The sequence below is a fragment of the Procambarus clarkii genome, chromosome 57, assembly GCF_040958095.1.
Source record: "Procambarus clarkii isolate CNS0578487 chromosome 57, FALCON_Pclarkii_2.0, whole genome shotgun sequence".
NCBI classification, from domain to species: domain Eukaryota; kingdom Metazoa; phylum Arthropoda; class Malacostraca; order Decapoda; family Cambaridae; genus Procambarus; species Procambarus clarkii.
The window spans coordinates 20,119,496-20,134,806 of NC_091206.1; positions in this window are offsets into that span (position 1 = coordinate 20,119,496).

The window sequence follows — 15,311 nt, forward strand, 5'->3', positions numbered from 1 at the left end:
TAACTTTATTCTCTTGATTTCATCAAATGTATTAGAACTTTTGTCATACAACATAACAAATCATAAAACTTTCTCAAGGCAATATCAATCAAATAAATTTAGGCAAAATATCAATGAACTTATCATTTTTAACTGATATTTCAATCCTTAAAAAGTTCTAGTTGACAACACCAGTGAACTTAAAACTCACTCCTGGCAACATAAGTGACCTTAGAACTTTCCGATAACAGCATCAGTCACACATTATCATCAATCACCCTAAACTTTCCCTTCTGCCCGAATTAACAAAACTCTCCAGTAACTTAAGAGTGTTAAAAGATAATGTCCAGTTTGACTATGATAAAAGTTGTGAGTTATACGAATTGAACATTCTGAAGGACCTTTACCATCCCCTCACCCTCCCCCCCCCTCCCCCGTACCCTAACCCCCTCCCCCGTACCCCCCCCCCCAGTACCCAACCCCCCACCCCCCCCCCACCCCACGACAGATGTAACTTGCTCGTGACAATGGTACGTGACCTTTGAGCCACTTCCTGTGCCTTCTTTTCAGCTGTGTGTGTGTGTGTGTGTGTGTGTGTGTGTGTGTGTGTGTGTGTGTGAATATGTGTATTCTTTAGTAGAAACGGATGCAGGTTAAGCTGAAGCTCCTGAGACCAAAACTTCCAAGTAGTCTGCCATCTTGATGTAATCATTTTCGATCCTCATTTGTCTTACTAGACGTACAGGTGATACTGTGTAACATTTTGATGTGTTCTATTTTTCTTTGTGGTGAAAAGAACGACTTAATCATCTGGAACAAAATAAAAAAAAATAGAAGAACACTGCAGTAGGCATCCTGGTACATGCCAGGCAATCCCTGTTTAAACCTAATCATTTTAGGGATGAAGAAGAGATGATGAGTATGGAGAAAATTGGAGAAGGAAGGCAGAAAGGAAAAGAGAAACGGGGAGATGCAGGAGGAAGAAGGATGTTTTCACCTATTATGAAAAGGTGAAACATTTACAATTGTCTGAGACAGACAGTATTAATCTTCATTCAACTCATCTCTAAAGTAATTAGTTCTAAACTCGTTGATACGAAGCACATTGTAACCTGCCACTGTGGATCACTTTTATGTTGTCAAGAGTAGTGTTATGGTTAGGCCTTGTGGAGGGGAGAGAGAGAGCGGGGGACGGGTTGTGAAAACATCGAGCCGAGAGGTGGTGTATTATAGAGAACGTAAGGTGTAAGGCCTTAGTTTAAGAGCATTCACAGAGAGTTTCGTGCTGTCAACGTAACTGATCCTTCTAGTTCAACGGAATATCAACAGATCCGGGATCTTCAGGCAATGCCCAAGTCCAGATGACTCTCAGGGCCAGTGAGAGTGTCTGTGGTGATGATCAGTGAGAGTGTCTGTGGTGATGACCAGTGAGAATGTCTGTGGTGATGACCAGTGAGAATGTCTGTGGTGATGACCAGTGAGAGTGTCTGTGGTGATGACCAGTGAGAGTGTCTGTGGTGATGACCAGTGAGAGTGTCTGTGGTGATGACCAGTGAGAGTGTCTGTGGTGATGACCAGTGAGAATGTCTGTGGTGATGACCAGTGAGAATGTCTGTGGTGATGACCAGTGAGAGTGTCTGTGGTGATGACCAGTGAGAGTGTCTGTGGTGATGACCAGTGAGAGTGTCTGTGGTGATGACCAGTGAGAGTGTCTGTGGTGATGACCAGTGAGAGTGTCTGTGGTGATGACCAGTGAGAGTGTCTGTGGTGATGACCAGTGAGAGTGTCTGTGGTGATGACCAGTGAGAGTGTCTGTGGTGATGACCAGTGAGAGTGTCTGTGGTGATGACCAGTGAGAGTGTCTGTGGTGATGACCAGTGAGAATGTCTGTGGTGATGACCAGTGAGAGTGTCTGTGGTGATGACCAGTGAGAGTGTCTGTGGTGATGACCAGTGAGAGTGTCTGTGGTGATGACCAGTGAGAGTGTCTGTGGTGATGACCAGTGAGAGTGTCTGTGGTGATGACCAGTGAGAGTGTCTGTGGTGATGACCAGTGAGAGTGTCTGTGGTGATGACCAGTGAGAGTGTCTGTGGTGATGACCAGTGAGAGTGTCTGTGGTGATGACCAGTGAGAGTGTCTGTGGTGATGACCAGGAAGGAACAGTGCACGAGGACACTGGCCAGTAAGTAACAGAAGAACTTGTGTTGCACAACAAATTAATCTGATAAAAGTTAATAATATCCAATTAGCATTTCCTGCGCAGGTGCGGTACAGACTGAACATGATAAGGCTCTCTCCTGCCTCCTCTCCGGCAGCCCTAGCGACTCCTCAAGGTAAAACAAAAGTAAAAAGAAGTATCGTGCAGTAGTGATAAAATTATATGTAAATTGTATAGCAAATAGGATCACTGGAGAAAGAAGGAAGTGGAAAGGATTTATGACTCCTGGTGCCTGGTGATCCAGACCCCGTACGTCAATACTCCTGGAGCCTGGTGATCCAGACCCTGTACGTCAATACTCCTGGAGCCTGGTGATCCAGACCCCGTGCGTCAATACTCCTGGAGCCTGGTGATCCAGACCCCGTACGTCAATACTCCTGGAGCCTGGTGATCCAGACCCTGTACGTCAATACTCCTGGAGCCTGGTGATCCAGACCCCGTGCGTCAATACTCCTGGAGCCTGGTGATCCAGACCCCGTACGTCAATACTCCTGGAGCCTGGTGATCCAGACCCCGTGCGTCAATACTCCTGGAGCCTGGTGATCCAGACCCCGTACGTCAATACTCCTGGAGCCTGGTGATCCAGACCCCGGACGTCAATACTCCTGGAGCCTGGTGATCCAGACCCCGTACGTCAATACTCCTGGAGCCTGGTGATCCAGACCCCGGACGTCAATACTCCTGGAGCCTGGTGATCCAGACCTCGTACGTCAATACTCCTGGAGCCTGGTGATCCAGACCCCGGACTTCAATACTCCTGGTGCCTGGTGATCCAGACCTCGTACGTCAATACTCCTGGTGCCTGGTGATCCAGACTCCGTACATCAATACTCCTGGAGCCTGGTGATCAAGACCTCGTACGTCAATACTCCTGGAGCCTGGTGATCCAGACCCTGTACGTCAATACTCCTGGTGCTTCGTGCCCCCTCCCCCCCACGACCCCGTGCCTCAATACTCCTGGTGCCCCCCCCCCCCGTGCGTCAATAACCGAGTGTGACAAGTGACACGCGACGCAGACGTCAGTATCCCTGGCTTATAACTAATTCCTCTAAACATTTGGCAGTCTCTAAAAATAACTAAATAAATTGCAACTGATATTACTCTTTTTGTTTACGAAAAGTTTAGTTTAGTTCATTTATTATGCACCTCATACCCATCTTGTGGGCGGTAGTGGAAAGGGTTACAGAGGCACATAATGGGCTCAGGGACTGAACCCCACAATTCATTTCGCTAAGCAAGTTACAATCTTGATGAGCTAGTTACAAAATTCAATATAAGTCGTCACAGTTTACGAAAAGAAAGATGAATTTGTTAAAACCATTAACTACAAATAATGCATATATGAAGCGAGACAAAATTATAACGATAATGAGAATATGAGAAAGAGAATGAGTGGTAGAGAGAGATAGAGAGAATTAGAGGAAGAGAAAGAATGAGAGAGATATATTTTTGCACGTTTTGGGCTGTTACCGAAGGCCAAAATAGCCAATCACAGTGAGTTAAACACCATGAATTTTGATGGCTTCATTTTCCTGTGTCTGTGTCAGCGAAAAGTCCATCTCGTCCAGACTAAGAACACTTTATTTGTCCTCTGGCGACTTAAAATGACTTAAATGCAGGTGGAAATTGCTGTGTTGTGTTGACCAATTATTGGAACGCATCATTCAGTGGTTTATTTACCTTGTGACACAAGGAAGAAGCAACAAGTGAGAAGGTTTACTTCGATACGTAAACAGAGAGGCGAGAGAGAGAGAAAGTTTACCACCAAAAGTAAACAGAGAGGCGAGAGAGCGAGAAGGTTAACCTCGAGACGTAAACAGGGAGGCGAGAGAGAGAGGTTTTCTGGGTCTTCACCGCTACTAAAATGGCACAAATTTGGGAAAATTGGAATGTTATGGGTCCGTTTCTCAACTTTTTATTTCGTGTGGAACAGGCAGGCAGGCAGACAGGCAGGAAGGCAGGCAGGCAGGCAGGCAGGCAGGCAGGCAGGCAGGCAGACAGGCAGGCAAGCAGACAGGCAGGCAGGCAGGCAGGCAGGCAGGCAGGCAGACAGGAAGGCAGACAGGCAGACAGGCATCCACATTGATAGACAGGCAAGAACATTTACAGACAAGCATGCGGACAGGCAGGCAGGCATACAAACAGACAGACAGCCTGACAGAGAAGCAGGCAGACAGACAGACAGTAGGTAGACAGTGAGGCAGGCGGAGAGGCAGAAAGAAGACAGAAAGGCAGACAAACAGACAGGCAAGCAGGAAGACAGACAGTCAAGCAGGAAAACAGACAGTCAAGCAGATGGCCAAAAACAGACACATTTCACACTGACAAACACACAACTTTTCTCGTATGTGAAGAAAGATGACCCCATGCCATATCTTCTGGCGATAAAGTAATGACAATTATATTTAGAATGAAAATAAAAACAATTTTAGTAATTAATCAAAATTTTATCAAATAATGATGGAAGTAGTAATTAAATATATTAATGAAAATAATGAAAATTATATTAATAGTAAAAATAATTATATTTATACTTTTGAGTAAAGTTTGCTTACAACAATAATGAATAAAAAATGACACGAGATACACTGAAAAGTGATAATTTTCATGACTATTTTACCTTTGAATTAATTCATTTCAGGATGAGCATAATACAGCTAATCCCATATAATACAACATAGCATAATACAACTGTGGGAATGATTGTCTAATGAAAGAGGAAAGTGCAAAATGAGGTACAAGAAAGGCGGAAAATGAGGAAGAGTTTGGTGTCTGAGGCGTGATAGAAGAGAAGGAGGAGGAGGAGAAGGAGGAGAAGGAGTGTAAACAAGGAGGAGATGGTGAGAGTAACATGAAGGGGGTCGAGACGAGGAGGAGGAGGGGAGGAGCACACTAGCACGGTGGTAAGCAAACTGGTCCGAGCAAAGACAGTTTACAAACACACCCAAATATTTACACTTGTTGAAACGATACGAGTTTGGGGGTTTGGGCCTGAGGGAGGGGGTAGGGGGGGGGACTGCTGCAGGTGAGTTGAATTCATTTTAACTTCCCCAGTTTATTTCTTAAGACGGACCTGTGGATCTGTGCTGTGACCAGTGATGCCCCATAGAGGTCCTGTGGGTCTGTGGGACCAGTGGTGCCCCACAGAGGTCCTGTGGGTCTGTGGGACCAGTGGTGCCCCACAGAGGTGCTGTGGGTCTGTGTTGGGATCAGTGGTGCCCCACAGAGGTCCTGTGGGTCTGTGTTGGGACCAGTGGTGCCCCACAGAGGTCCTGTGGGTCTGTGTTGGGACCTGTGGTGCCCCACAGAGGTCCTGTGGGTCTGTGTTGGGACCAGTGGTGCCCCACAGAGGTCCTGTGGGTCTGTGTTGGGACCAGTGGTGCCCCACAGAGGTCCTGTGGGTCTGTGTTGGGACCAGTGGTGCCCCACAGAGGTCCTGTGGGTCTGTGTTGGGACCAGTGGTGCCCCACAGACGACGCTGCTTGGGCAGTGGTGGACCCTCTCCCCTTATCTAGTAATGGATGAATTATGTTAAGTCCTCACGTAGGCTCTGGTGTAGGTGGCGTTGGTGGTGGTGATGGTAGTGTTGGTGGTGATGGTGGTGATGGTGGTGGTGATGGTGGTGATGGTGGTGATGGTGGTGGTGATGGTGGTGATGATGGTGATGGTGGTGATGGTGGTGGTGATGGTGGTGGTGATGGTGGTGATGATGGTGGTGATGGTGGTGATGGTGGTGTTGGTGATGGTGGTGATGGTGGTGATGGTGATGATGGTCCTGGAGGTGTTTCAAGTTATGGATAGAGGTGGCTTTCACGACTTCTTTGTAAATGCATTCCACTTGCTGACCATTCGTATAGGGAAAGGAAAATGGCCTTGTATATATCTTTCGATTCATTTACGTTTCAGCGATGTCCCAGTTGCCTACGTATTTCCCGTCCCGTTATAGAGTCTATCCATATTCACCTTATTTCTCTTAGTATCTTGTATGTAGTGATCATATTCTCTCTGTTACTTTTCTCTCCTGCCCTAGAGCTTAGTCTTCTTAAGTCAAGCACTTGTTTCGCTGCAGACCTGCGTGAATTTGGTCGGAGTGAACGTGGTAGCCTACACATAGATATAGGTTACATCCGAAAATTAGTTTTTTAATATAGCCATTATAGTGAATTTCATTATAGTGAGTTTCTCACTATATAGTGTCATTATAGTGAGTTTCTGTACACACATTGTGCCCGCAGCTGCTCATCTACTCTACTCGCCTGCTATGTGGCTCTGGGTTAGTCTAGTGTTGCTTAGGGGCGACTGTGTGATTACAGCCAGGACATCCGCTGGAAGGGTGGAGCTCCTCTCGTTCCGGTGGTGGAGACAGTGATGGCCATGCTGGTGATGGTGTTGATGGTGTTGATGCTGGTGATGGTGGTGATGCTGGGGATGGTGTTGATTCTGGGGATGGTGTTGATGCTGGTGATGGTGTTGATGCTGGTGATGGTGTTGATGCTGGTGATGGTGTTGATGCTGGTGATGGTGGTGATGCTGGTGATGGTGGTGATGCTGGGGATGGTGTTGATGCTGGGGATGGTGTTGATGCTGGGGATGGTGTTGATGCTGGTGATGGTGTTGATGCTGGTGATGGTGTTGATGCTGGTGATGGTGTTGATGCTGGTGATGGTGTTGATGCTGGTGATGGTGTTGATGCTGGTGATGGTGTTGATGCTGGGGCTGGTGTTGATGCTGGTGATGGTATTGATGCTACATACATCCCATACATGATCCACTCTTGAGTTTATTTTCCCAACATTGATCCCGACCTGAAGAAGAAACATAACTACGTTAAGTTAGATTTAATGATATGCGACAATGCTCGTCCCTGAGCTGAGGGGACTGAGTTATGAGGAAAGACCAACGGAACTAGATTCCACCACTCTAGTTGAGGAAGAAAATCGTGAGACGATAGACACATATTTAAGATTCTAAGAGGAATTAAAATGTTAGACAAAGAGGCATTGGTCAAAGCTAGGAGCAGTAGAAATTAAAGACACAAATAGGGCACTTGCCAATAAGTGGTATGGGTTTGGCGAAGGTGTGGTACGACTAAGCTAATTCAATACAGAAAAAAAGTGTCGAACTGAATCGTTACATTAAACGGAGAAGTTTTCAGTAAACGGGACCAAGAGCTGGCGCTGGACTCTTGAGACTACACAGGCCCAGGGAGAGCAGACCAGCAGCGTCAGGGCTCTTGGTGTAGCAAGGGTGACATGAGGCATCAACCTGCTTCAGTTTGCCTCACACCTTGACGCTTCATTAATCATCAACAACCTGTCCTTGCTTCCCTACTTGTTTACTGATTGAAGACAGCTTTCACGTGAACCCAGACCGGCTTGGAGCCAGTGAAGCAAACAAGCAAGCAAGCAAGCAAGCACGCAAGCAAGCAAGCAAGCAAGACAAACTCACATAATACAACAGACTCTCCCGGACATAACAGAGTTGACGACACTTACCGAGAGCAGAGAAACATTTGTGTTCTCGGATAAGGAAGGTAAACAGGGCGCTGGATGAGACGAAGCTCATGAAGACGTGACAGGATCTCACCATGGATACTAAAAGAGGCAGCAGACGCCTTGAAAACATCCCTATTTAGCTAAACAAGCTGGTATCACTCTCTGGCATACCCTGCAAGGTACTGCAGAGAGAAATTCAAAAGCCTAAAAGTCCTTCTGCAATGGATAAAGTTAATCTGTAAACGCCAACATAATTTCAGAGAAATGCAGATCTTATCTAAGAATTTTACTTAAGTCTTAAAATGCATTGAACGTAGTTAAACTGAGTGGACAGACACTATCTTCATAGATTATTAGAAAAACATTGACACTCACCAACAAAGAGGATCCAGTATTAACTCGAAAAGAAGTCTAAACAGTTTGGAAGAGGCATTTGGCTGGGTAAAGGTATACTGCCTTGTTAGGAGACAGAAGATGAGAATAAGAGGAGAACTCTCTCATATTACCGACCTTGAGAACAAATTGTACTCGAAATATCACTCCTCTGAGGCCGTGGAGAAGCCAGGGGTCACAGGATGCCGTCGTGTCTCAGGCATTCAGATACAAATTCGAATCGGATTTGAATGCAACAAGATTTCCCCGGGAGCCAAACACTCCCTGACGGATCATAAGACCGTCAATAGTGCACACATCCCTCGAGGTATTGTCATTACCACAATATCACACGGCCCCCGGCACATACAACTCTATTGCTGCTCTACAGCTCTAACCCGGCAGCTCTACCTCAGCTGCCTCTGTTTATCATGGCCCACATGTCATGTGACGACGGGCGTACTCACATAATTGTGCTTGTGGGGTGTCGAGCTTCGGCTCTTTGGTCCCGCCTCTCAACCGTCAATCAACTGGTGTACAGATTCCTGAGCCTATTGGGCTCTATCATATCTACACTTGAAACTGTGTATGGAGTCAGCCTCCACCACATCACTGCCTAATGATGTGGTGGTGGTGCAAACACCCCCCATTTGTGGGGTGTGTTTGGGCATGTGGGTATATGTGCTTGCTTCCATTCATGGATGAAGGAGCAGGGAATCTCCCCAGCTGCTCTCTGACTAAGAGAGAGCAGTGAGCCGATGTAGAAACATCGTATCACACTGATGCACAAAGAGAAAACCCTTAGGCGATGAGTGCCAATAACGTGGCTAAAGTATCGACTTGAGAATGGTCCAGGACGGACCGAAACGTCGTCGTCCCTTCACCTTCTAGTGTGTGGTCTGGTCAACAGAGAACCCTCACTTTGGTTATATTGTTGTCTTTTATCCTGATAGACCTTGGTGATTAGTATACTCCCTGCCCCAACCTCATCCTCCCCCCCCCTCACACTCTTGCCTAAGCCTCCACATCCCCTTCACAGCCCTGCCCCACCGTCCACCTCCCCTCACATATTTGCCTCAGCCTCCTCCCCCATCATTTACACCTTCCCTCACACCACTCAGATCTTACCCTCATTACTTCATCTACACACACCAGCTTCTTTCTCACGTCTCCCTTATAACCTTGGCTTCCTTTCCCTTCATCTCCTCCGTTCCATTTCCTCTCACCTGACTCATATCTGACGGGACCTTCCCTGGCCGACCGGTTGATGCCCCTGGGAGACTTTGATCTCTCTTTCTCACAACCGGTTTTGATGGCTCACACAACCGGCTCCCCTCATCTCAGAAACGGACTCTCCTCCCTCTCTTGTCTCATCCCAACCATCTCTTCTTTTTCCTCCCTACTGATGGTAAAAGTCTCTTCTGTTTAAACATCATCTCTAGGGAAAATAAAACAGATCTTCGTTTCCTGTTGCTCTGTGTCCAGCTTCCTGTTGCTCTGTGTCCAGCTTCCTGTTGCTCTGTGTCCAGCTTCCTGTTGCTCTGTGTCCAGCTTCCTGTTGCTCTGTGTCCAGCTTCCTGTTGCTCTGTGTCCAGCTTCCTGTTGCTCTGTGTCCAGCTTCCTGTTGCTCTGTGTCCAGCTTCCTGTTGCTCTGTGTCCAGCTTCCTGTTGCTCTGTGTCCAGCTCCCTGTTGCTCTGTGTCCAGCTTCCTGTTGCTCTGTGTCCAGCTTCCTGTTGCTCTGTGTCCAGCATCCTGTTGCTCTGTGTCCAGCTTCCTGTTGCTCTGTGTCCAGCTTCCTGTTGCTCTGTGTCCAGCTTCCTGTTGCTCTGTGTCCAGCTTCCTGTTGCTCTGTGTCCAGCTTCCTGTTGCTCTGTGTCCAGCTTCCTGTTGCTCTGTGTCCAGCTTCCTGTTGCTCTGTGTCCAGCTTCCTGTTGCTCTGTGTCCAGCTTCCTGTTGCTCTGTGTCCAGTCTCCTGTTGCTCTGTGTCCAGCTTCCTGTTGCTCTGTGTCCAGCTTCCTGTTGCTCTGTGTCCAGTCTCCTGTTGCTCTGTGTCCAGCTTCCTGTTGCTCTGTGTCCAGTCTCCTGTTGCTCTGTGTCCAGCTTCCTGTTGCTCTACCAGTTACACAGCCGCTGTGTCTCTTGTGTCATGCCTTCCCTCATGGATCCTCTACCTCATTCCCTCCTGCCCTCCTCCCCCTCCCTCACCGTCACCTCATGACACCTCTCCCTGCCTCCATGACCCTCCCTGACTCAAGCATCGGTAATAATTTCATTACTTTCCCTCCTTCATTTCCCTTTCATTTCATTCTTAGGTTAAGAAGCGCCTAGAGAAGGTACCCTGTGAGCCTTGGTGACAGGAAGGAGAGAGAGAGAGAGAGAGAGAGAGAGAGAGAGAGAGAGAGAGAGAGAGAGAGAGAGAGAGAGGGAGAGAGAGAGAGAGAGAGAGAGAGAGAGAGAGAGAGAGAGAGAGAGAGAGAGAGAGAGAGGGAGAGAGAGATTAAATTGCCTTATTCACGGCTGATCGATGTGTGTCAGTAAAGTAATGTGTTGGCTTGTCACCTACAATTGTTCCTGCCTCCCTCTCCTTCCTATATATATATATATATATATATATATATATATATATATATATATATATATATATATATATTGTTTGCTTTATTAACGATAAAGACATAATTGCCCTTGTATGTGCTTTCTCGATTATCATCACATTTGTTTTGTGTTTACAGTAAAATAATAATGAGTGTATTTTGACTGTAAATATATATTTTTCATTATACTCGCATGACGCAATATTACAGTCTAGACATGATTACTTATACGACTTGTTGGTCGTCATGGACGCATTGCGTGAAGCGTTTGTTGATTGGGACAAGTCGCTTGCATATTTATTGGACAAACAGGCCTTCAGAGCAGCAGGATTTTTTTGTCTCTGATGATTTATGGTTTATTGATTTACATTTTCCGTGTCAAGAGTTTGTTGCATGCATTCACGTGATGAATAGCAACATCACTTTGCACAGCTTCCGTCAGATGCCTGGTAACAGTAATACCAGTTACTGTAATAATAATAATAATAATAATTCCCTTTCCAGTCCCTGAAAATATACTGGCTTAGTGCTTGCTAGTAATCAAGTCATAGTCTTAAAGTCATAGTTATCAATTCGTTAGTCGCCTATTGAATTGGGCCTCAACCGGCATGCTTCGTATTATACATACTCATGAACAATACGAAGCATTTACCTTCCCTTTCAACTCACTCTACATGATCACAACTTTTACAATGAAGAATTGCTTCCGTCCATTCTTTATGGTTCATCTGAGTTTATAATATCTAAAGATGATCTGCACAATTTCGTCCTGAACAATTCGGTTCTGGTCACTCTGTCCCTCAGATACTTGCTGAACAACACGAGGTTGATGACAGAACACGGAGATAAACACCTGAGAGTGAGAGTGATTAAAAGGACCAGAAGCCAAGTATTCAGTGTACTGAGACTGTCTACAGAGTAAATAGAATATTTGCTTTCATTTGAGTAAATTTCGAGTTAGGGTGAGAGTTATTCTCCCCTACTGACACTTGAACAATATTTCTTAGAGTAAAATGTTGAATACAGTTTTGGTCGCAGTTCTCGTGAAGGAATACTGCCAAAGCAGAAGGTGTTCAACGATAAACATCGATAATTATACCAAGACTTAGAACTACATCTTACGAGACCCATTTAATAAGTGATCTCAATATATTAAGTCTCGTAAGCGGAAGAAAAAAAAGAGATGATTCAGTAAAAGTATTTAAGATCATTAAAGGGCATCACAATTCTGGTTCTCAAAAAATTAATTGGTTATACCTTGATATCACTCGAAAAAATTTCATTAAAAGTGAACGCAATAGTTTGCAGTCAAACGAAGCAAAATTATTTTAATAATTAACGTAAGGGACAGCTTACCATATGATTCATTATAATTACGTATGAAAATTACAAAAAAATAACAAGTAATAGTCTTCAAATCCACGTCATACAGAGACCAATCACAAGCTTTACATATACAACCAGATTGTTTGATCTAATGAACTGCTGTTTGAATTATTTCTTTGTCTGGGGCGGGAGAGGGAAGTGTGAGGGAGAGAGTGAGGGGCGGAGAGAGAGATGAGGGAGAGAAGGAGGAGGGAGAGAGAGGAAGGAGGGGGGAGGAAGAGATGGAAAGAGGGAGAGAGAGATGAAAGCAGTGAGAGATGGGGAGTGGGAGATGGAAGGATGGAGAGAAAGATGAAAGGATGGAGAGAAAGATGGAAGGAGGAAGGGATGGAGGGGGGCGGGGGGGGGGAGGAAGAGCCCCGAGATAGGAACTTGAGGGGAAACTCGTGTTAAGTCTGGCGTAATCAGGGCTGTGGGTGATGGCTGAGCCTCAAGTTTGGAATAAGGCGTTCTCTCCTACTTAATCAAAGTCAGAGTATGTGTGGGCCCCGCTGCCTTCAGTCGCATAGCCACATCTTTAATGGCAGGTGTGTGGCCGGTCAGTGTTGACAGGTGTGTGACTGGTCAGTATGGACAGGTGTGTGAGGCCGGCCAGTGGTGGTAGGTGTGAAGCCGGCCAGTGGTGGCAGATGTGATGCTATCCAATATATTCACTGACAGACTGATTGACCTAAGAAGAATGAAGGAAAGTATGTTTCGAATGTCTATGATATTTCCTTCGATGGCCTACAATGAGTGCAAGACAATTAGTGTCCTAGAACCTACAATGAGTGCAAGACAATGTCCTGTAACCTACAATGAGTTCAAGACAACGTCCTGGAACCTACAATGAGTGCCAGAAAACGTCCTGGAACCTACAATGAGTGCAAGACAACGTCATGTAACCTACAATGAGTGCAAGAAAACGTCCTGGAACCTACAATGAGTGCAAGACAAAGTCCTGTAACCTACAATGAGTGCAAGACATTGTCCTGGAACCTACAATGAGTGCAAGACAATGTCTTGTAACCTACAATGAGTGCAAGACAATGTCCTGGAACCTACAATGAGTGCAAGACAACTTCCTGGCACCTATAGGCCTCTCACTGGAGAACTCACTGAGGCCCAGAGAGCACTCTAGTGCACTCAGTGATGTCCAAATATAGAGGTGTCCTATCTTCGTATAATGTTGTTTGTGAATAAGTAAAAGAAAGTCACAATAACATGACTGAATTATGTTGACCAAACCAAACACAAGAAAGTGAAAAGAAGGAAAAGCCACACACACACACACACACACACACACACACACACACACACACACACACACACACACACACACACATATAGAATAGAAACATGTAACCAACGTTGAAACACATAAGCAAATGGAGTTACATATGTATGCACGCTGGGTCTACCTGCAGACATGTTCATTAGCATTATGTTGATCAGACAATCAGCATGACAATTTTCAGCGCACCTGTGTTGACATGTGTTCGCTTTGTTCTCACACATGTAGGTCTGGGCATATATGTGGCTGGGACGGTAGCGTTGTTCCATGGATCAACTCTCATTGTTCTGCGTGTTTAGAACAACCAGGACTGATAGACAGCCGCTCGCTGATAGACAAGAGATTATGTACTACTTATATCCGGCCGTTCTGCCTGAACATAGCCTTACTATCTCTCTCTCTCTCTCTCTCTCTCTCTCTCTCTCTCTCTCTCTCTCTCTCTCTCTCTCTCTCTCTCTCTCTCTCTCTCTCTCTCTCTCTCTCTCTCACGTAATAATTTATAAAATAAGGATAATGATAATTTTGGTAATCATTCCTGGTGTATAATAATGAACAATAATACGGTTAATTACATTGTAACAAAAATAATGACTAAAATGATGATAAATGTACAAACATACATATAGAAGGTCTCTGTAAGGGAGCCAGAGGAGTGTGCACGTGGGGTGTGTGTGACTCCATGACGTGTAGTGAGGGAAGGGGGAGGGGGAGCTGAGGGAACTGAGGGGAGAAGTGGGGAGGGAGGAGGGGAAAGGGAGATGAGGTTAGGGGAGAGGGAGAGGGTTTTGATGGGACCATCTGGCGTCCACCTATTGTCGGTGGCGCGTGCAATACCGATTTGCCATTGACTCTCACACTAAGGGACTCCCACACTAAGGGACTCCCACACTAAGGGACTCCCACACTAAGGGACTCCCACACTAAGGAACTCCCACCCTAAGGGACTCCCACACTAAGGGACTTCCACACTAAGGGACTCCCACACTAAGGGACTCCCACACTAAGGGACTCCCATCCTAAGGGACTCCCATCCTAAGGGACTCCCACCCTAAGGGACTCCCACATTAAGGGACTCCCACCCTAAGGGACTCCCACACTAAGGGACTCCCACCCTAAGGGACTCCCACCCTAAGGGACTCCCACACTAATGGACTCCCACCCAAAGGGACTCCCACACTAAGGGACTCCCACCCTAAGGGACTCCCACACTAAGGGACTCCCACCTTCCCACCTAGTATGGACGCCTTACTGTACATTCACTATGGGGGGGTATCTAATCGATCCTTTTCTCGCGCCAATGAAACCTTGCCGTTAGGTTCCCAAAACGCACGCACGCATGCACGCACGCACGCACGCACGCACGCGCGCACACACACGGGGGCCTGGTAGCCTGGTGGATAGCACGCAGAACTCGTAATTCTTGAACGAGTCCTGCGGAAATCGAACCCTGGTGCGGGTTCGATTCCCGCGCCAGGCAGAAACAAATGGGCAAAGTTTCTTTCACCCTCAATGCCCCTGTTACCTAACAGTAAATAGGAACCTTGGAGTTAGTCAGCTGTCACGGGCTGCTTCGTGGGTTGTGTGTGTGTGTGTATGGTGGAGAAAAAAAAAGTAGTTAGTAAACAGTTGATTAACGGTTGAGAGGTGGGACCAAAGAGCCAGCGCTCAACCCCCGCAAGCACAGCTAGGTGAGTACAACTCAAAGTACAAAGTGACCCCTTTCTAAGGCCGGGTCATATGCTTAGTACTGTGTACTGTGTACTGTGTACTGTTTACTTTGTACTGAGTACTGAGAGGAGGAACAAGTCCGCGGGGGTCCTTGACGGTGATGATGGTGTAGGGGGGGGGGGAGATGAACAAGATGGAAAAGGAAAGAGATAGACAGGAGGAATGGAATAAAGAGGTAATGTAAAGGGAGAGGAAAAGATGTAAAAAGAAAAGAAAAACAGGGTAAAAACAAACATAACCAAAAACATACGAAAGGGTTGTAAAA